The sequence below is a fragment of the Arvicanthis niloticus genome, chromosome 14 (genome assembly GCF_011762505.2).
Source record: "Arvicanthis niloticus isolate mArvNil1 chromosome 14, mArvNil1.pat.X, whole genome shotgun sequence".
Lineage (NCBI taxonomy): Eukaryota > Metazoa > Chordata > Mammalia > Rodentia > Muridae > Arvicanthis > Arvicanthis niloticus.
The window spans coordinates 13,556,191-13,579,143 of NC_047671.1; the positions used below are offsets into that span (position 1 = coordinate 13,556,191).

General features: G+C 47.0%; 1 protein-coding gene across 3 annotated transcripts in view; it reads right to left on the reverse strand.

Annotated features, from left to right (window-relative positions):
* The window catches only part of Zbtb7c (zinc finger and BTB domain containing 7C), a 321,321-nt gene that overhangs the window by 133,528 nt on the left and 164,840 nt on the right, over window positions 1–22,953 (reverse strand). The window lies entirely within an intron of this gene.

The window sequence follows — 22,953 nt, forward strand, 5'->3', positions numbered from 1 at the left end:
TAGCATGGGGTTGCCTAGCAACGGTGCGCGCGGGCTCAGAAGGCCCTCCTAAATTGGACCTCACAGCACAGGGCATCTCCTTGTACAGCTGCCTGCATCTTAACAATCCGCCTCTGAATAATAACACAATGGTAATTGCATTCACGGACCCCAAACTACATTTAAATAATGTTCAAGAGCTGACACAAACCAACAAAGGCCAGAAAATGCATCGGGGAGGTTGACTGCGAGGCCACGCAGGGACGCTCCGCTGTGGGAGGGAGTTGACACCAAAGACTTGAGTTAATGACAATGTCGCCCTGAACTGTGAATTCTGCTGCTTCTGCCTGAGCATGTCACCGCTGTAATGCGTTGTAATGTAAGTTTGAGCAATTAACGGGAGGAGATAGGGATGCCTCAAGACAGGGTGCCCTCTGGTTCTGCTGACTTGGACCTCAATTTTGGGGGAACAGGAGAGGAAAGATTTCACGGGAAAAAAGCTTGAAAGTAAATTTCTTTGGCTTTGGCTTTTCCAAATGTGGCTAAATGCTTCCTTCCCTTCCTCCCTTCTTCCCTCCCTCCCTCCCTCCCTCCCTCCCTCCCTTCCTTCCTTCCTTCCTTCCTTCCTAAAGTCTCATTTTAGCCCCAGTTAGCTTGGAACTCACTGTACAGACTGGGTTGACCTCAAACTCATTGGAGCACCTCCTGCCTCTGCCTCTGAGGTGCTAAGACCACACCATGCTTTAGAAGGAAAGGGAAGAACTTGGTAAACCAGAGAAGGAGGCACATACCAACACAACTGATGTATTTCAGGATGGAAAGTAAGGCCCTTATGAAATCACAGCAGCAAGGCGGGTTGACCATGTCAATGCCTAAAGCCCCATAAGACATTCATGTACAACCATGTTTGTAACAGACTCATTCCCAACAGGCAAAGGTAGTCTGTTGGGAATGAGTCTCAAGCTGCTCAAGTCTCTAATGGTCACTGAGTGAATAATAAAATGTGGTAGGTTTAGTCACATGATGGAATATCATTCACTCTTCAAAAAGAAAGAAATTCTGATATAACTATAGTGGGCATGACCCTCAAAGCTATAATGGGTAAAAGGAGCAAGTCACAGAAAGACCACTTCCACGTTTCCCCCCCCTTACTTGAGAAGTCCAGGATAGTTATATCTGTAGAGACAGAGAGTACAGGGCAAGAGCTAGGGGTGGGGGTGGAGGTGTTTTATGAGCACAGATGGAGAAGAGGAGAGAGCTCTGAAATGAGTGCTGGGTATGACTACACAGCACTATGACAAACTTAATGCCATGGGAAAATGATTTATATATATATATATATATCAGTTTTTAAAAATCTATTTGTAATACTGGTATAAGGCTTACTAGTCTCTTCAAGACTAGTCCATCTTCATCTTGGAAATCAGAGTGGCCCATGTCACTCTCAAGCTTGATCAGAGTAGTTGTCACCAAGACTAAAGCCACAATGCTCAGAGAAGCTGACAAGCATTAGCCTGTACCATATGGCTGCACACAGGGCCTACATGCTGACAGGCAAAGTTCTTCTTCACATCTGCGTACAGCATCTGCTTTCTTCTGGAGACAGCGCCACCTGGAAGAAGACAGTCCATGTCTTCTGCCTGTTCCTACCTGTCACGCAGGCTCCAGTGCTTTCCCCCTGTGCCTGTCCCTCTGCCTTAGCCAACTCTCCCGGGCTCCCATCAAATCCCACACCCCTCAGGAGCCTTCCAGATTCCAGACCTCTTCCAATGTTGCTCTTTGAAAATACTGTAGCCTGCATTGACCAGATTAGCCTTGCTTTGCATTCTAGTCTGAGTGGTGGTGCCCCTCCCAGTGAAGTCCTTGGACAAAGGACAGGAACCTGTGCCTGCCTCAGCTCCACACCCCATTCCAAGTGTGGCTGGGATCCTCTCCCTCCTTTTCAGGGAATACCTGGCATGAAGCAGGTCTGTGGGCTGTGCTGTGGCAGAAGCCCAGACTCAGGACTTCAGGTAGGACACACTAGCAGCTGCTCCCAGTTGCCAGAGTGGGGTATTTACAGGCCTGATTAATTTGGAAGGGTCGTTACAGCTAATGGCTTCTGCGAGCAACAATGAATAAACAGCATAGGTAATTTTTTTCAGTGTCCTAGATTTTTTTTTTTCTTGGAATGTGCTTTAAGTATTAAAATGGTATTACAACGAAAAGAAAGAAGTAAGGAGGAGGAGGAAGAGGAGGAGGAGGAAGAAGAGGAAGAAGAGGAGGAGGGGAAGGAGGAAGAGGAGGAGATTATAAGCCTGAGACATGGGAGGAGGCCAGCAGCTGCTTTGGACAGCTTCCTGTCTCTTTGCTGATAAATGGGCCATGATCTGGAAGGTCTTTCCAACCCAAACAGATAATAAAATCATGACTGGAGATGAGACTGAGGACAGTGGGTAGTAACCTTCCAGGTTTCCCCTTTCTACTCTGCCACTGCCCTGGTGCTAGGTACCACTATCTGGGGACAAGATGCCAGCCATGCCCTTCCTTGGACAAGACAAGGTTTTCAGTCACTCCGTGGTCTTCCCGGACACTGACCCTGGAGCTTTCAAACTTATGACCTGGCTTTCCTGGCTCTCATCTGATCATTAAAGTCCTCCAGACTAATGACTTGTTTTCCTGAATCTCCAGGAATGGCTGGAAACAGGCCAAAGGGCATCGTCTAGGCTCCATCTCTCCAGACCTTGGCTCTGTGACCAGCGGCCCTGTCTGTCAAAGCTGGCTGCTACAGGACAGATATCCCCGGCTCTCCCAGACAGGCTAGATTAAATGGAAGTGTAGTCCACAGAAGCGAGAGCTCTGGCTCCAGGCTGCCATCCCAGGGAGAGACAGTCTGGGCTCATGACTGTGGCGTTCTCTCGTGGCTCTGTTTCCTAGTCATTGTATCGCTTCCCTCTGCCTTGGTGCACACAGACAAGGCAAGGCAGGAAGCAAACACACAGATTCCTACTTCTGGAACACTTGTGGCATTCAGTGGCAAGGAGATGAATTGTAAATTAAAAGTGCTGAATACTGACAATTACACTAATGTTAACAAACTCCCTTAACTAACATTTGGACAATGCTTTGTGGTTTGTTCTGGTCCTGCGTGCCTGCCAGGCAGGTGGGATAGCTTCAGCCCATTTATTGAGTCCAACATCCGCTTTCTTCTAGGGATGCAGCCATGAGAAGGCAGGTTCTAGCTACACTCCTCTAAGGAGGCTTCCAGACAGGTAGGGCACTAAGTTATGAGCCATGTGTTCAGAACCTTCCAGATAACGAGTGTCATGTCCACTGCCTGCTTTGTTAGCCCTTCCCAGATATTCCTGCATGGTCCTGGAGTGTGAAGTCTAGCCCTCATTATGTCGTCCTGAGGGATAAAGCCCTGGACAGCAGGGCATGGGGACAGAGGACCTAGGAAGAAACAGACGCACCTGTTCAGGGCTAGGCATGGTACAGAGCACCCAGGAGACACAGCCGGGGCCCCCACTCTTTAGCCTGTCCTGAGAAACCTGTGTAGAGGCTTGGGGACAGCTGGTGCAAATGTAACATCTCCCGTGTTCTTAAGGAGATGGTAGAACATAGATAGCATTCAACACAAAATTGGTATTGTTTTTGGAGTCACTATTGGATTTTCTTTTTAGAGGAGAAAAATCCATACACAGTGGACCCTTGCAAATCCTCACTCAGCTCCTGGAAGCACCTCAGCACACGGAGGACAAATGCTCCAAGCTAGAGTTCTATTCATAAGCTCACAAGTGGGTGGTGAGTTCAAATGCAAGCCATGTGCTAAGGATTTTCCCCTCTGGTGCTGGGCATCAGCAGTCAGGCAACGGGGACAAGGACACCTTGACGTTGGAAGGTGCACAATACAGACACACACCCTTTAGAATCAAGTGCAGAATGGCAGAATCCACCAGAAGTTCTCTCAGGGGACTGTCCCTGGAGCAGGGTCTGAAGCTCTAGAATCTGAAATCTGGTAGTTCAGACTGGCTAGCTAGCACTGGTCCTCTGTGTGACCTTGGGTAATCGACTTAACCTCTCTGTGCATTAGATTTTTGTTAGCTATTCCCATAGTCTCTGCAAAGGCAAGCCCATTCTCAGGCACCCACACGAGCTGGAAATGTGCGTCCTCGTGAAGACCTGTGTGCCACTGCATAAGCAGCTTCTTCATACTGAAGACACCAACACATCCTTCAGTAAGTGGGTGATAGATATGTAGTAAGTTCTTGGGACAGCCAGACCCTTTCTGTATGTTCACATTTGTCAAAACTCACTGATTGTAACCCATGAAGAAGGACCCTACTGTGAGCCATTAGCCCAGTGGATGGCGGTTTGGTTTGAAAGCACTGGTATCCGTTCACCCATCTTGACAGACCAGTGCAGTGGTGGTACTCTGGGATATTGTGGGGGAAGAAGTGAGGAAAGAGAGGCCTATGGGTCCTCTCTGGGCTTCCCCTCAATTTTTCTGTCAATGAGGTCTTGGAATAGCACAGCAAGTGGCGAGAGAGAGAGAGAGAGAGAGAGAGAGAGAGAGAGAGAGAGAGAGAGAGAGCTGGGATCTAAGCCATCCACCTGGTTGGCTTGTTCTAACCAGAGCTGGCTTGTTCCTTCTGAATCAATGAAGGCCAGCATGCGGAGAGAAGGGCTGAGCATGGCCCTCTCAGGCAACCGAAACCTCCTTCTGTCCCTGCTTTGGGGGACAATGGCTCCTCAGAAGTCTGAGTCTCAGTGGCCTTGGGCTGGAATATTAAAATAGCCTTGAGAAGGGACCACTAAGCCCAGAGCTAGACCAACCCTGAAGCCTGGCATGGGAGTGGAGGCAAGGGGTGGGCAGCCTGTCAAAGGAACAAAGGCATAATCTATGGTCAGGATGCCCCTCCCTGGTTAGGCTGCCCCATCCTGCTTTCTGCTCAGTCACACACACACACACACACACACACACACACACACACACACACACACACACAGAGCATTTTTTTTCTGGCCTCAGAGGGGTGTGTTCTTGGGCTGGGTAAATCTGAGTTCCCAGCAGATATGACCTGGGGCTGCTGAGAGAATAGGTAAAGCCATTCAGACCCTCCCACCAGGCTATACATCATCATCATCATCATCCAGCAAGGGATGGTAGTCAGTGTCAATGAATGGCAGTTTAAGTTCAGAAAGGGAAAAGGGTTTTCATGATACAAAGAAGTGGAGTGTGGTAATGTCTGTGTCTCCTGAACTAGCCCATGTCCACGTCTGTCCTTCCAGGCAAGCTGTACAGGGTTCTGAGGACTCAACCATCCCAGCAGGCTCGCCGTGCTGAGTCCAGCTCTGCAAGGTATGGTGGCTGTGACCATGACTGTGGGTTCCCCTGATGGTGGCCTTAGCCCTGCCAGGTTCTGTGGCCTGTGGGACTTCTGAGGCAGGCATCAGGTTGGGGTGACGGGGTGGGGTACTCTGAGCTTGGTCAGCACAAGACGTGTTTGTGTGATGTGGGTGCCAGCTGCTGTGGCTTGGGTGAGCTCTCTGCCACCCAAGGCCTGAGTCCTGTTACTCATTCCTCCATCTCAATCTACATTCCAGAAAGTTCTATTTCTACCTGGTGTCCAGTGTGACAACTAACCGTTCTTTCTCTCAGAACTAAAGCATCATTTCAGGTGGAAGAGAAAGCTGTGTTCCCTAAACCCTGTGCTTTAGTACCCAGTATAGTAAAGACAAGCCTGGGGCACAGACTGGTGTAGAGGGGGCAGGGCTCCTCCAGCTGAGGGCCTAAGTGTTGCTGGGAGATGGCAGCTTTGAAGTGCCCACCTCTCTTGTCTCCTCAGAACTTGATCCTATCCAACATGCAGTGCAGTTCCTGAGGGGTATCACACATGCACACAGCAGGTCACTTCTCCAAGGCAAGGAGACCCTCCCACCCAGAGCAGCAGGTAAAAAGTGACTTAGCTATGCCAACTATGCTTGCAGCCCCCGCCAGAACCACCAAACTCTTGGGGCCTGGGAAAGTTTTCAGGGCTCTTCCTGAAACAGCTATGCTGTCCTCCGTACAGAAGATGATGTGTCACCAGAAACTATGCTGAGGAGGTCACCAGCACTGTCATTGCCCAGCCAAAGCAATGCCCTGCCTTAACATACTCCCTAATGCTACCTCCTACAGGAAGCTTGCACACACACACACACACACACACACACACACACACACACACACACACACGTCTAGAATGTTCCATGATCGCTCTCTGTCTCCTGAGCTTGGGTTTCTCACAGATGTGGCCATCCTTACAGCAGATCAAGAGGAAGAGGACTATTGTTTGTCACTGACCTCTGGAATGCTTGTCCCTGCCTTCCCCACACAGAGTTTTTGAGACAACAGATGGGCTACAGAGGGTGGGGAGGACCTAGAGTGTGGGCGAAGGAGAGCTGCTAAGTGGAGCTGCAGCGGCAGAAAGCCACAGTCAAGATCGTAGGTCACCAGGTCTCGGGGGAGCAGAGCACATTAGTGTGCAGAGAAAACACAAGCTTTGGCTCCAAGCAGAGACAGAGCCGGGCAGCTATGAAGTCACCATCCCGCTGCTGCTACAGTCTGGAGAAGGATGATGTAGGGCTAGCTTTTGATCCCAGAGAAACCTCTAGCAGAGGGAGACGAACTGGGTGAGGCTGACGCCATCTTGGCTTCCTGCCTCCCTGGGTATACTTCCATTTTGGTCAGTACCAGAGAACCTAGCTAACTAAGTATGCATGGCTCAGAGGAAATTTATTCATCCCAACCTGAAGCCAGTGGAGTAAAAGATGGCTTCCCAGAGTAATGCCAGTGGCTGACTGGCACAGCTGGTTAGTCACCTGAAACATCTTAACACCTATCCCAATCAGGGCACTCCATAACCAATAACCAGCTCTCCAGGCTGGTGATGCCGCTTAGTAACTCTGTGCCTCCTGAGTGGCATCACGCCTATTGTCTTTTATGTGCAAGTGACACCCAGATAATATTGTTTACAGTTTATGACTCCAGTATTTTATTTTCCAGTGGATTAAAAAATATTCTTGCAAAGTACTCTGAGTCTATGCTGGAGTATAGCTCCGTTGGCAGAGTTCTTGCCTAGCATGCACGAGGAGCCGGGTTTGAGCCTTAGCATCCAGTAAACTGAGTGTAGCAGCTCATGTCTGGAATCCCAGCACCTGGGAGTTACAATGAAGATCAGAAGTTCAAAGTCATCCTCAGTTACAGAGAAAGTTTGAGGTTAGCCTGGGCTGTGTGTGAACCAGTCACATGACAAACAAAACTAAAACAGGTTTTTAATGGTTCCCAAAACTTTCACTGTTTTGCCTCTGCCTCACTCAGCGATATGTATATTTTTAAATTACCAGCTTTATTTCATTCTTTTCAAAGCAACTTTTCCCTTTTCTTTTGCGGCAGGATTTAAGTGATTTGTATACTATTTAATTAAATTGCATAATTACAATAGCAAGTTTCACTGACATAAACAGGTTTTGGGCTCTAAGCCAGCTGTTCCAGGGAAGCACTGGGTTCAGCTGCTGGAAGCAGATGTGGGGAAGTTTTGGATAGCTGCCTGCCTGATCCGAGTGTTCCACAGCTGAAGCTATCAGTCACAGGGAATGGGGGATGCTGGTAGATCTGGCAAGGTGGTTCGTAGAGGCCAGGTTGTACTATAACTCTCCAGGGCTTAGGGACTCATTGCTGAGCCTCCCCGACCTGTGTAACCCTCCTCCCACCTCCACCTGTACTTGCTGACAAGGTACCCTCCCTCTACATGCACTTTGCCCAGCTTAGCTACACAGTAGATCCATTCCCGGGAAGCTGTCTGCATGCGTCTTTCCAATGAACGCTACAGTTTCAGTGACAAGTGACCGCTCAATGCAGCCCTCTCTTGGGTTTCTCTTCCCAGAGGACTTGCCAGTCATGACCTTCCAGACATATTCAGTAAGAAGTTGGGGGTGGGGTTGGGGTCAGGGGGCATCTACAAACCCTTCAGCCTTACCATCTAGATGTCCAGGTTATGCCCAGCATACATATCTCCCAAGATGCCACTGTGGGCTCCTCTGGGGTTGTCAATCTTCAGATTCCCAAATCCCCTCTACTGTAGGAGACTTTGCTTCCTAAGCCTGCCAGAGTCATTTTCTTATGACTATCCTTCCTTATCACATGGGCTACACAATTAGCACAACTGCCATCTAGCCAACCAACTGACCAGCCACTGTTCTGTTGCAAGGCACCTACAGTTCCCAGGAAAGGGAAATGCCCCCCAGGAGAACACGTCCACACCAGATTTGCTGATTTAAGCCGCCTACCATTCCTCTTCCTTTCCTCTTGGGAAAAAAAAAATTGTAATTTCCTTCTAGGTTAATTTGCTACATGCCCTCAGAGCCAATGGGGGTAGGTCATGGTTTAACTTGAGCCAATCAGTTCATGTCATTTTTATCATGGGATTCAAAGACATATTTTCTGGGGGCTTCTGGAGAAGAAGCCAACACTCACAGTGTGGATGGAGCCTGCAAGTTCTGGAGCTATGGCAGCCTTTTTGTTATCAGAAGGAGCCCAGAGGGCAGTTCTGAGAGAACTACAAACAAGATACACTGAAGACCTCTCACTCTGCCTTTGTGTTTTTCACAACCTGAGTCAATAAAATGTGCCCCGCCTTTTAAAACTACTTAGCATTTAAAATTCACATACATAAATATGCATATATATACATATATAAATGCTTTAAAAACTATAAAGCAATTAAAGCTTGATAATGCAAATATGTAGTTATTACTCTAGTTCTCCCCACACTGAACCCCAATTTCTGGAGGTGAACCTCTCTCAACTGTTTTGCTACTTCTTGCTCTCTGTGCTGGCCCATCTTCACATAACATGGTGCATCAGTCAGCTGGGGATGCTGTAACAAAATACCACAGACCAGTAGCTCGGATAACAAAAAAAAAATGTCATTGCAGGGGTTAAATCACAGCGGGGACATGTGGCCCAGGTCACATGGGAGGTTTCATTTTGTCCCCTCTTAGACTGCATCCCTCAATATCCCACAGTGAAAGTGGGTATTCTCTCAATTTCATCTCTACCCCACCTCCATCAAATAGTTCTGATCTCTGTATCTTCCCATGGTTTTTATTAAGCCAACCACTGACGTTCACAGCGGACCACTGATGTTCACAGCGGCGCACCCATGCGGGTGCTGCTTGTGAGTGGATTGCATGAAAATGGCTCTTTCCTTGCAAAACTTTTACATTTTTCTCTAACATTAAAAACAGTTCTATCAGCACCCATTTCCACAGAAGCTGCCCCGGGGGTTAGTACAATCCCTCTGGGATCAGTCAGCTCCTTTGGGATTTTCTGGAGTCCTCCAATCTAGAGTTCCCATCCTTCACTCAGTCCTGCCTGATGGCTGCCTTACCCCAGGCACCTCCACCGGGGAATTCTCTTAGCAGCAGTTTCTGGCACCGCTTCCCCCACTCAGCATAAAGAGAGTGGCCATGAGAGCCACACTTCCCACAGCATACACTCTCTGCTGCTTTCCCACTCCCTTTTTGCTCATGAAGACCCAAGTGGCTACTCTAGAGCCCACCTAATCCAGGCCCTCTCCCCATCTGGGGCTGCTGGTTCGCAGGCAGCCTGCTCTCCGTCTGCTGGGGGAAGACACTTTTGGCATGAGACCTGCCATTTTCATGGGCTCCAGCATGAGGACGTCAGTGTGTCTGATTACCACATCCCACTCTTGTTTCTGGGTACTCATCTTGACGTAGCCTTAGAAAGGGGTGCTGGGAGCACTGCACTGAAGACCACACTGTCTGCAATGATCTGCTTCTCTCTCACTCTGCCTGGTCCATTTTGGACGTGAACAGGTAACTTGGAAGCATTGCCTCCAGGTCAACCAAATACCTTGTGGCCTGTCTGCTCTACTCAGTGTTTGCACATGCAATCTATAAGCCAGTCCTAGGGACTCTTAAAAGTTCTCCAATATTTTCCTTTGCATGTGTGTCTTCTTTCCTTCTGGGCAGGGATCCTCTGGCTGGCCCTGATGAGCTGACTTTTTCTTAGCGTTTTCTCTTCCAGTCCTCCACACTGGTATGGTCAACATTCCAGTGCAGCCCTTCAGTTCCAACACAGACTTTCCACTGTGTCTCTAATGTTTGCCACTTTGTATGCACATCTCTATCACCCTTCCATGGTTTTATAACCTCTGGTCTCTTTCTATGGCAATATCATCTTCCCCTGTCTCTGGGAAGACACCAATTACAATTAGGAAGTTTTCCTCCAGCCTGAGCTCTGACCCCAGCCTTAGCGTGGCTCAGGCCTTAAACGTGGCTCCTTCCCTCCTGTTCCTTCCTAGTTTCCTTGCTTCACCCCTTCTCTGCTTTCCTTTTTTCTTGTTTCCATAGTGATCAGGTGGTCCTTGACCACCAAACATGCTTAGGAATGAAACACAGAGCCAGGTATGTAGCACAGACCTGTAATTTCTGCACCCTGAAGCTGAGGCTATTTCAAGTTTATGGACTATATTTTGAAAAAACTTCATCAATTGATAGATAGATAGATAGATAGATAGATAAATGAAAAGGAAGAAATAAAAGCCAAAAGCCACAGACCGGTGCCTACAGCCACTTTCCCACATTAAAGCTAATGGTTTCCACGAACCTGCAGGTAACTCTTGGTAGGTTGGTCACATACCATGCTGCCCATTTCTGATTGGCCACCCAGTTCTCAACACATTTTCCATTTGAAGTGCATAGGTCTCTGCTCTCCCCAGGACTCACACTGCCTTCTATGAGACCTTCTGGCACACTTCACTGATTCATCTCCAGCCTACAGCCATGCTTCTACCTGATGCCCCTCCCCCCCCCAGATTAACCAAAGACTCAGCCAAAGAGGGCTACCCTGGACCTGCAGTGTCTCCCAAGAAACAGATTGAGCAGGTTGGCAACAGCTGACTAAAAGCTCTCATGAAAACACGGGCAGCCCAATAGGATCACATTCCCTTGACACACAGGTAGCCCAGGTGGGCCACATCCCATGTCAGAAATCCCACAGTTAGCCATGGAGAGGGAGTTGTGTGGCCGATATGTGTGCAAACCTTAACCAAGCAAGACAAAGAAGGCAAACCTAACTAACAATGGTCCACATGCCTCCAGGAAAACACACATGCGACATCTGATCCCATGAGCCTGTGTGTGCCATCCAGTCATTGAGACTGGCTGATCACTGGCCTGCTGCTATCATTTCCAGAGAGAGAGAGAGAGAGAGAGAGAGAGAGAGAGAGAGAGAGAGAGAGATGAATTGTCCAGCAGAAAGGAGTCCTTCAGCAAGAATTGAATCACTGTATCCACAAGCACCTCAGACAAGCATTAGACACGTCATGCCCCTGAACAGGCACGATCCAAAGCCGCCAGCCACCTAGCCTGAGCTAGTCAGATTCTTTCTATACAGGAACAATGAAAATGGAGGCCGAAGTCATGTGTGGTGGTTTGTGCCCACGGTCCCAGCTACTTGGTAGGCAGGGAGTGGGGTGGCGGTACAGCAGATGGACTTACAGCATCTTGGGTTACAGCATCTTGCAAAACTTCCTCACAGAAACTGGGTGGGGCCTCTATGGGAAAGCCCCTCCTGTTCTCTAGAAAGGCAGCAGACATAGTACCAGATGCTGAGGGAACAATATCAGTGTGTGGCTCCACAACGGGAACAGGAGAGCCCAGGAGACTACATCAGGACTCGCCTCTGCAAGCCCAGAGCAGATCCAGGATATGAAAATGCGTGGTGCGGGCTTTGTACCTGGCAAGGTATAGGCTTCTTCCCAAACCAGACTGAGGATGAGCATCTTAACACCCCACATCTTACCTGAGCCAAGGAAAAGCATTTCGAGTCAACTAGGTCAGTTAAAGCAAACAACTCCCCCATGAGTGTCCCCTCTTCCCAGTGGCACAGATAATGTACTTGTCCTTCCAAGGCCAGACTCAGAGCACCAGAGGGTCATCTATGCCTGAATTGTGTTTTAAACACAAGAACAACAATACTCTGAATGGAGTTCCCAACCTCCCCTGGAAAAAAAAATCCCTGAAGTGTCTAGAAACAAAGGCATAGCTGAACCACACAGGAGGGCTCTCTTGCAGCCTAGGATAACAGTGTTTTTGTTGTCCATGCCCATGATGACAGCCTGTCTCTGGCCTGACCTGGCCATGCTCTGGCAAGTCCCTGGAGTCCCAGTGACTCACAATCCAGATTTCCACACACCTCCTTCTGTCTCTTCACTAGAGTCTTATCCCCCTTCTGCCTACGCTCCAGGTGGCCTGTCTTTTCTCAGGCCTCTTTCCCTCCATCGTGGGTGGCCCTATGCACCTCTTCCTCTAAAAGCGTTGTTACAAAATATTCCAGACACATGAAAAGGCAAATAATTTAATATGACACCTTTAGACACACCATCACTGCGCAAGTGAGAGGCGGTTCTCTAATCCCAGGACCTGCCTTTGAGACAGCACATTAGCACCCTCTGCCATTCTCCCTGGAAGGAGTTCACACAAATGAACCTACAGCACTTAAGAGAGAGCTAGACTCGGCTCCCCAACTCCCAGCTCCCACCAAGCAGCTGGGACCAGGACACTGTCTAGCCTGGGCAGAGAAGGGGCTGAACCAGGAGTAGGTATCATATGAGATCTGCAATGGGGCCAGTGAGATCCTCTATCAGGCCCTCAGTTGGGGAGGTATGTCCCTCCAGGAGCCCTTTGTGACTGACCTTTTCCATCCCAACTGCTCTTACCAAACACAGGCCTTGGAAGGGGCCAGAGGGCAGAGCTGTTGACACTGGTACTGCCTGATCAGAGTGGACCATGGCTGGCTGGATACCCTCTTGTGGCAGCAGAGTAGAGAGAGACTAGAGGCTGAATCATCAAGACGAACAAATGACTGGAGCCAGCTGACAGAGAAGGATCAGAGTGCCTCCTCACCTAGGCCGTGGGCAGTGGATAGGACAAGTGCCAGGAAAGTCCAGGCTGTACAAACTTGGGAAGGGCTGGTGGGATGAAACGGCCCCTATGACTAAGGGGTCATGCTCCTCACATCTTGGGGTTTCCCTTCCTCTCAGGAGCCCACTTCTACCTTGGGGTTCTTTCGTTTTCCCTTTCTTAATAAACTGCTACTATTGCTATGTAATAAGCATATGCCCCTGGTGTGATCTTTTATCACAGAATTGCAACCCTCAGAACTCAGATCTGAGGCCCAGCTGTGGGCTTGCATTCTGTTTCCTTTTCTTTATCTCTTCTTGATATAGACGGAAAGCCTAAATACTCTAAGACTCTGGGCTTTCTCACTGTTGTTCTGACCTCCATCCTTAAAAAAAAAAAAAAAAAAAAGACATGACTTTCTCCTTGTCTCCTTCTTCCTGGCCACTGCCTGCCCTACTGCTTCTCCCCCAAACTGTCATAAAATTGCCCCAAGCTTTTGTTTGTGTCTGTTTCTAAATTATCTTATCAACAAGGCTAAGAACTCTAAACAGAACCTAGTTCCTTGTAGCTGTACTCTCAACTGTAGCCTCAAACCCAGAAGACTGAGGGTAATCAATGCCTGGAGTTCCAGGGGCTGGCACCTCAGGACACAGGAGGAAGTCCAGGGCTAGGATAACTCCTACCTTACATCCATAGGGTCCTGCATACTGCCGCTAAGTCCCGTGAAGTTTATGCCTGTTTGGTCTTTTATGTTGCCAGCTCCCTCCCACCTTTACCACACCTGTCTATGACCCTTCAACAGACCATAGAGGACCATCAAACACTCTGAGAAGCAAGATTTAGGAGGGCCAGACACCTGTCACCTCTGCCTATGCCCAGGCGACACCTGTCACCTCTGTCTATGCCCAGGACACCTTTGCCCAAGTCCTGCCCACATTCCCCAGGCTCAGGTGTTTGGATACTTGGTCCCCAGCTGATGCCCATATTTGGGAAGGTTCTGACTGGGAACTTTGGAACATGGAGTCCAGCTGATACAGGTTTCCAGGTGCAGTCCTTGAAGGATAGCTCTGATCCTGATTCCACAGGAGCTCTCTGCTTCTTGGTTGGTGTCACGTGAGAAGCCACCACAATACTCTCCGATCACCAGGGGCTGACCCCCTCCAGCTGTGTGCCTTCCCTGCCGTGATACATTTATCCTTCCTTATATGGCTTTTGTCAAGGATCTCGTCATAGCAACTAGGACAATAAGTAGTACAGGTGACAAACATGTGGAAGACAGAATACATATGTGTGTGTGTGTGTGTGTGTGTATGTGTGTGTGTGTGTGCATGTGCGTGTGTGTATCTCAGCATATATATACATACATATATATCTCAATGTCACTTGTTATTATATTCTTTCAGAAAACACCCAAGGAATAAGTCCAATGAAATCCAACGAAATATGGGCACACCCTTCCCTGAGCAACACAAAACAACACTGTGATAAATCAAAGACTTAAAGAAATGACAGAAGCACTATCTCAAGGGCTGAAACAAGTGGTAGTGTTAATGTGTCACTTTCCTCCAATTTGAGCTACAGATTCAGTGTAATACTTATCAAAACTCAAGATTTATGCCACGGTGCGCGTGCGTGCGTGTGCGTGCGTGTGTGCGTGCGTGTGTGTGCGTGTGTGTGTGTGTGTGTGTGTGTGTGCGTCTGTGTGTGTGTATGCATGTGTAGAAGGTTGGCAGTTGATTCTAAAACTACATGAAAATTCAAAGGAGCTGAGGTTGTAACAAAAAATTAAGGTGGAGAAAAAGGCACAGCCAGAAAACAGTACTTCTTCCATAACGCTACAGAATGGGCAAAGTAGGCAGGTTCAGGGATAAGACAAGGGGCTGATGGAAGAGGGCTCAGAAATAGATACGTTCCTGGCAACCTAGGATGAAGACCTCACTACCCTTCAGTGGGAAAGATGGGTTTTCAGGGAACAGTGGTGAGCCAGTTGGGTATTAAAAATTACATTAAAAACAAAGATGAAGCTCTACTGCGTGCTAAAGAAAAATTAATTTGAGAGGGGATGTAAGCCTAAACAGAAAAGATAATATAGCTGTAAGAGAAACCTCAGAGAATATATCCAAGACCTTGAATAGGAGAAAAGGTCCCCGAGCAGGACAGAAAAGGCATTAGCTATCAGTGAAAAGACGGATAAATTGGGCTCCATTTAAATTAAGGACGTCTGTTCATTAAAAGGCGACATTAAAAACACAAAAGAAAGCCATGCGGTGTGAAAAGGTTGATGGCAAAGAACTCATCCAGATACACCGGAGAAAAACGACCAACAGCCGTTAATTTAAAACCAGGGAATGCCTGAATAGGCTTCTCACAGGAAAGGACAGCAGAGTGTCCCCTAAACACACAACTGTGCAGATATGAAAAGGCAGAGCTGCAGTGACATATCACGCTCCAGACAGAAGGGAAAAATAAGATATCAAGGCTGGTGAGACTCTCAGACTCCTGGGAACAGTCTCAATCAACACACATCTACCTCAAAGCATATTTGGCATCACTTATAGAAGCTATACAGACTTGTACCATATACAAGTCAGCAGATCCACACCTGGTGTGATGTAACAGGAAAGATATTTATGTATACACACAAGAAAAACATCAGCATATGTCTTCATGGAAGCTTTTAGCAAAATAGTCTCAAATGAGATGTGACCCAGATGTCCATCCATAATGGAACTGGCAAAAAAAAAATGTGTCATGGCCACACCATGGAAACTGTATAATATCTGCATTGTCTGTACTGTCTACGGTGTGGACAGGTCTTCAGGTCTGTTGTCAGAGAAACACAAAAGGGATGAGTATGATAAGACCCCACTTAGGCCCCGTTGAAAACAGCAGCCATTGTCTTGAAATGAAGTCAGGAGTCCCTGTGGAGAGGGGACTGCCTTGTAAAAGGAAAGAGGGAGTTGTCTAGAATGGCAAGAACAACTCAGAACATGGTTATAATTTGATTCTGAGAATGTCTATCTACGTACAAATTCATCTTGCTATACATTTAAGATATGGGCACTTTATTGATAAGGTGTGTATGTCAGATGGATGGTACTACGAGAAGTTACAGGATCACAGAGATAGAATGGACAAAGACCACACAAGCACGTTTTAACGAGGGCAGACAGCAGGCCTCCAAGATTCCTCTGAGACTATTGTGTATAAGAGTTTCAGAGGAACAGAACAGAATTATAGTCATAAGGCTATTGCATCAAGGGGCAGCTCCCAAAATACTCTGACACCTTCACCAGTACCTGAGGCAATAAAGAAGCAAGAACGGTTCCTGTGGGCCGTAATGTCAGCTGTCGCCCTTGGGACCTGACCACAGACAGACATTGGGGACCACAGTAGTTTGCCCCTGCTTTGCATCAAGTTTGGACTACTGTAGAAGGAACCAGTGAAATGAATTGTATTTCCTTCCTTTTTAAAAACTGAGATGTACAAATGTACAAACCAGGACCATAGTCAACTTCTCCTTATTCCCCAAGAGATAGAGGCAGAGATTTCTCTCTGCTGAACCCTGGCCTGGGTGGGCCTTTACCCAGTAAGAGCACCGTGGCTTTATAGTTCACTCAACTTACAAGCTCCCAAACATCTCTGCCCAGTACATGTGGAATATGTCCACTGCCACGGGAGGGCTGGGCCAGCACTTCTCATACGCCAAGGTCCTTGTCAACCTCAGCTCACCCGCCTCACCTCGTTTTAAGACTTGGAGTCACAGAAGAATCACTTTCCCTGCCACTTCCTGATTTGTTCTTCCTCCCCTCATTTGATTCGTGATTTACTGATATTTGTTTGCTTTTAGCAATCTGGCAGTCTGGCTTTCCTCCCCCCCCCTCCCCCGTGTCTTCCGTTAGGGAGGCTCTGGAGTCTGGCTCTGCTCTCCATCTGTCCTGTGAGCACTGTTGCGGTGCTTCACGTTATACTGTTTAAAAATAAAGTCAGAAAAGTAACAACCAAATAGATGACAGCCTGCAAAAACAGCAGCTGTTGCCCATAAGGGAAGATTTAAAACATCCCCTGGATGTATTTCTAGAGAGATGGATATCAATTGAGCAAGGAGGAGGCTCCAGCCAATGGGGATCCCTCAGCCCTCTCCTATGCAGAGATGGTGACTGCTCCAAGCACCTGCTGCTCAGCCCTCTGGCTGGAGATGAAGATGAACAGGAGAAAAGAGGCCTCAGAGGCACCTGATCTCTGGAGCCTCTGAGTTTTGCATCCTGAGTAGAGAGCACGGAGTTTGCAAACCAAGCCACCAGGTCCTAATGTCGATATGGGAAAGGACAAACTTTCACATAGACTCTGCCAGGTCTATGACTAGCTTAAAGCAGTGGAACTAACAAAATGCAACACTGCTAGAAGCTCACAATAACATTTATTTTAAACCTCAAAGTCATTTGTCACCAGGACCATAGTAAATTTCTTCAAACTTTAAAATGTTTGATTCAATGGGCACTGTCAAGATAGTGAGAGGCAGGCAGCTTGGAGGCCCCCATCCCTAAGCCTTGAGTTTGGGAGGCAGAGGTAGGGGTTCAGGTCAGCCTGAGATACAGAAAAAAGATGCAATTAAAAAAAAAAAAAAGAATAGAAAGATGGCTGGGGAGATGGCCCAGTGAGCAGAACCCCTAAGCATCTAAACTCATCTAAGCATGAGTTTAGATGCCCAGCACCTATGCAAATAGCCAGGAACGGACATGTAAGTGCCCACAACCCCAGCACAGTGGAGAGGGCAAAGACAGGAGGATAGCAAGTGCTCACTGGCTGCCACTCCAGCCAAAAGTACAAAGACAAGTGTCAGGTTCACACAAAGATCCAGTCTCCCAGGAATAAGGATCCAGCGAATGATAAAACAGGACACCCAATGTCTTTGGCTTTCACAATCCTGCACACACAACACATACATGCGCAAATACACACATGCACACTGGATAAATACTATTTCTTTTATAGAAAAGGAAGAAGGCAGGGAACGAAACAGCCCGTAAGATAGGAGACCATAAAGACAATCAAAATTTTCAACATGGTCAAGGATTTGAGCTGTCTCTATCACCCAATAGGATGTCTAGAATCTACAACTCAGCTAACAGCAAAAGAAGACACAGTAGAGAGATTGGAGCCCTTGTATGCTACTGGTGGGATTGTAAGATGATAGTGCCACTGTCAAAGACAGTCTGAGGGTTACCCAGCAGTCAAGTGCTGTGCTTTGTGTGCATGAAGCCCTGGGTTAAATACAGAGTCTTCATTTAATTCAGTGATTGAGCTTCTAGGTAGATACATGCACCCCAAGGAAATTATATATCTGCATATAAATTTGTGTATTCTTATAGCAATAATACCAAAAATAGCCAAAGATTGATCAATAAAATTTAAAATATTTAATGGAAATCACCTTGCCATAAAAATAAAGTTTGGAACATGCTACATCACAGGTGTACCTGAAACATGACACAAAAGGAAAAGTCCAACCACAGAAGGCCATATGCTATATAATTCCATGTATTTGGACTATCCAAATAGGCAAATATATAAAGGCAAAAAGTAAATTAAATTGTCATCAAGGTTAGAAGAAGAGGAGACTGGAAAGTGGTTTCTAAAAAGAATGAGGTGTTTGGGGATGCCTTAAATGTTCTGGAATTAGATACTGTCAGTTGTCTAACTCCATGAAAAGACTAAAAAGCCATTAAATTATATGTTTTAAGTGGGCAAATTGCACACCATGTAAACTATATCTCAACTGAGCCACTTAAGAAAACAAAAAGCTAATAGAAGATTAGATCCCTGTGGTAGAGGCTGCCTAGAATTCATGCAGCCCTGGGTTAGCACAGAAAATTAAGTAAAGAGTGGGTGGGCACAGTGGGTCCTACCTATAACCCCAGCACTGGAAGGAGCAAGAGGATGACTGTGAGTTTGGGGACAACCAGGGCTACAGACTGAAGCCCTCTTTCAACTCTCCTTCACATAAATAAATAAATTTATAAAGTTCATATACAGAAACCCGACATAATCAACACAGTATTGAAGAAGAAAATAAAGTTATTGGCGGGCTGTAACTATCCAACCTGAAGACTTGCTCTAAAGCTATAGTGTGATATTGATAACATTAAGACCATATGCTGTTGATGAGACAGCTGATAGATAAATCAGTGGAACAGAACAGAGAGCTTAGGAACAGGCATGCATAATGAAGTGTTCTTTGACATAAGAGTCAAGGCAATACAATGGATAAGCAGAGATGGTCAATAAGTGATGCTGTAGCAACAGCTGGACACGCCCAGGCAGATGATAATCTAGACATGGAGCTTATGATCTTTACAGAAATTAAAGCATATGCTAGGCATGAAAGTGATATGTAAGATCAGGAAAACGACATAAGATGAGAGGAGAAAACCATGATGAACCTGGTATGGCTGGGATGTCTCCTTACAACACCAAAGTGTCAACACATGAAAGAAATGAGCATAGGCTGAAATTTAAATAAAAGTTCTGCTCTGTGAATACCACAGTCCAAAGACTGAGACAACAGCCACAAACCAGAAGAACATAGCACGATGACATTTGGATAAAGGATTGTTACCCAACATACACAAAGAATTCTTAAAACTCCACAACAAGAAATGAACAGCCCGATGAACATGGACAAAGTACATGAAGACACACCTCACCAAGGAAGACATGCTTATGGCAGGCACGTTTGTCAGTTCTCCTCGCTGTGATAAATCACAAGACAAGCAATGTTAAAGGAGGAAGAATTTGATGCATAGTTTTAGTCCATGGCCCTGTGGCTTCATTGCTTCTGAGCCTGTGGTAAGACAGATCTCCAAGGTGAAGAGGAGACAGTGGGGTAAAGCAGCTCATGATGGTCTAGGAGGGAGCAAGTAAGAAGGGGAGGAGGGCCTGGGAGAGGATGCACATATACTGGGGATGTCCCTCCTGACCCACTTCCTCCAACAACAGCCTGCTTCCTACCGTTTCTGTCACCATCAGGAGCCCATTCAGCTCCTGTGAGCTCTGCTCAGTCATAGTGAGGAAAACTGACACATGTGCTTGCTGCTTCCTCAGTGCGGTGTGTTGTCCATCAATAGATGAGCCCGGTGATAAGATTAGAACCCTCATGACACAATGACCCTGGGACCTTTGAACATTGCTGCATTGGGGGAGCAAACCTTCAAAACACGTGCTTTAATGGAACATTCCAGATCCAAATTATAATGCAAGAAAGCATATGAAAAATATGTACAAGACCGTATGTCACTAGAGAATTAAAAATTGAGACAAAAATGAAATGTAACATAGACGCACAGAAATGGCCTAAATCAAAATACAGCGTGGAACCCCACTGAGGATGTGAGCAATGGCAAGGATGCAGAACGGAGGCCTGGGAGATGGTTCAGCCAGGAAGAGGCCTGCCACACAAGCACGAGGGTCTGGGTTTGCAACCCCAGCATCCACATAAAAGCAAGGCACAGTCACCTGGGTCTGTACACCCATTGATAGGAGGGCAGAAAGAGATGGAACCCTGGAGATCACTGGCCCATCTAGCCAAGCCAACTGGCTCTGGGTTTAACAAGAGACCCTCTCTCAAAGAATAAGAAAGCCCTATCTCAAAGAATCAGTCAAGAAAGATACCAACATTAACCTTTTCCCTATATGCATATGAATGCCCACGTGTATGCATAGTGCACATATCCAAGCAAACACAGACATATAACAAGCATGCACACATGAATGCAAAATGATAAAGTCACTTTGAAAGATACTTTGGTAGTTCCTTTGTGCCCTCCCCCAGCCTTGAGCACGCCAGAAAGACCTTTTTTGCCACAGGACCTTAATGACCCAGGTGGCGTCACCCACCCTGGCTGCACTTACAACTTCCTACAGCAACTTAGAATAATAGACTGCCGGCATGCCTTGAGACATAATCCAGCTGAAACAAAGGATACGTTCCATGGGCTTTCCCTATATATACAAAGTGCTGAATATTAAACCTGGAGCCTTGATCAGAAAACTTTGTCTTGGCTCCATGTTTCTCTCGCCCTTCCATCTCCTTTTCATTTCCAGCCCTCCTTTCAGGTGAACCCAGCTCATCCATGGCTGCTGGCGGCTACACTCCTTGTTAAAGTAAATACAATTGTACTATATGAATCAGTTCATTTATACATGTAACCAAGAACTTACAACTTAGCAACTTATTTATGTGTTCCAAACTTGGAAGTTGATGAAGCTGTTCTTCAGTGGCTGAGGCGGATGTAAGCTATAATACATATAGGTGGTGGAATGTTACTGAGTGCTAAAAGGAAGCAAACTATGAAGCCACAGAAAAAAGGAAAAACACGTAGGAAACTTGATGAGAATTGCTAAGAGAAAGAAGCCATTCTGGAAAGTCTATATACTGCACGAGTTCACCTAAACGGCACTACAGAAAATGGAAAACTAAGGGGACAGTAAAAATATTTGTGATTGGCAGGCATTATAGAGGGACAGCTAGGTGAAGGCATTACATTTTTAATGATACACTGTCAGCACACGAATATTACACATATCTTAGCTTGACTGTGGCTGTGATAAAGCACCATGACCAAAAGCATCTTGGGAAGGAAGGAGTTAATTTCAGTTTACAGCTTGTAGTCCATCATCCAGGGATAGTCAAGGGGAGGAACTAAAAGCAGGAACTTGGCGGCAGGAACTAAGGTAGAGGCCATGGAGGCGTGCTGCTTGCATGGTTCTCTAAGCCTGCTTTTCTACACCATCCAGAGCTACCATCTCAGGGAAAAGCAGCACCCCAGTGAGCCGTGTCTTTCCATACTAATCATCAACCTAGAAAATGCCCTACAGATTTGCCTACAGGCCAATCATCCCAAGACATTTTCTTAGTTGAGATCTCTTCTTTCCAGACAGCCCTAGCTTGTTTTAAACCCACTGTTTAAACTTGTAGAATGGTCAACACACAGAATGAACCCTAATGTATGTAGCCCATGGCTTTCAGTAGTGGTGAAGTACCAGTGTAGGTCCACTGAGTGAAGCAAGTGCACTATCTGATGAGGAATGATGCTAGGGAGGGGTGAGGATGGGGAGGTGTGAAGACAGGAGTCTGTGGGAAAACTATGGTTTACCACCACCACCACCACCACCACCATGACCACGACTACGACTACAACTACTATGGATTTATTTTGTGTGTATGAGTGTTTTGCCTGCATGTATGTACATGCATCATGTACATGCCTGGTACCCATGGAGGTCAGAAGAGGTCATTGAACTCCCTGGAATTGGAGTTACAGATGGTGGGTGCTGGGAACTGAACCTGAGTCCCCTGCAAGAGCAACAGTGCTTTTAACCACTACTTCCTGGCTACACAGCTGACTGATTTTTTCTCATTCCAAGCCACTCAATGCCAAGAAACTAACCAAGAAACTAATCCCAGTGGGGCCCTAATCACCCCTGAGGAAACAAAATGCCTTGAGGCACACTGAGGAGGACCCACTCCTCATTCCCCCCAGCCCTGTAACATTCCTTTTCAAATGTATTTTCTGGGGCTGGAAAGGTGGCCCAGTTGTTTAAAAAACTTTTACTGCTTTTGCAGAGGGCCCAGACTTGGTTCTTAGTACCCACCTCAAGCTCGCAACTACTTGTAACTCCAAATCCAGAGGACCTGATATCCTCTGGCCTCCACAGACACCAGCCACACACGGGATGCAGCGCCAATAAACTCAGCCTTCTCCTTGCGAGACCTGTTCTTTCCCCCCAGTAAGCTCCCTCTTGCTCATCCACAACACAGACCTATGTGTAAAGCCCGATTTTACAACTGAAAGAAAATATGCAGTATCTGTCTTTCTCCACCCCCCAACAACTCTTGTTCTCCCTTCCTTCAGCCCTACCCATCCCATGGGTAGAGGAGATCCAGTCTTGCCTTCACTAGATGGCTTCTCCCACACGCACAGGGAGCACGAATGGCTGCTATTGTATTTTCTCAATAACACC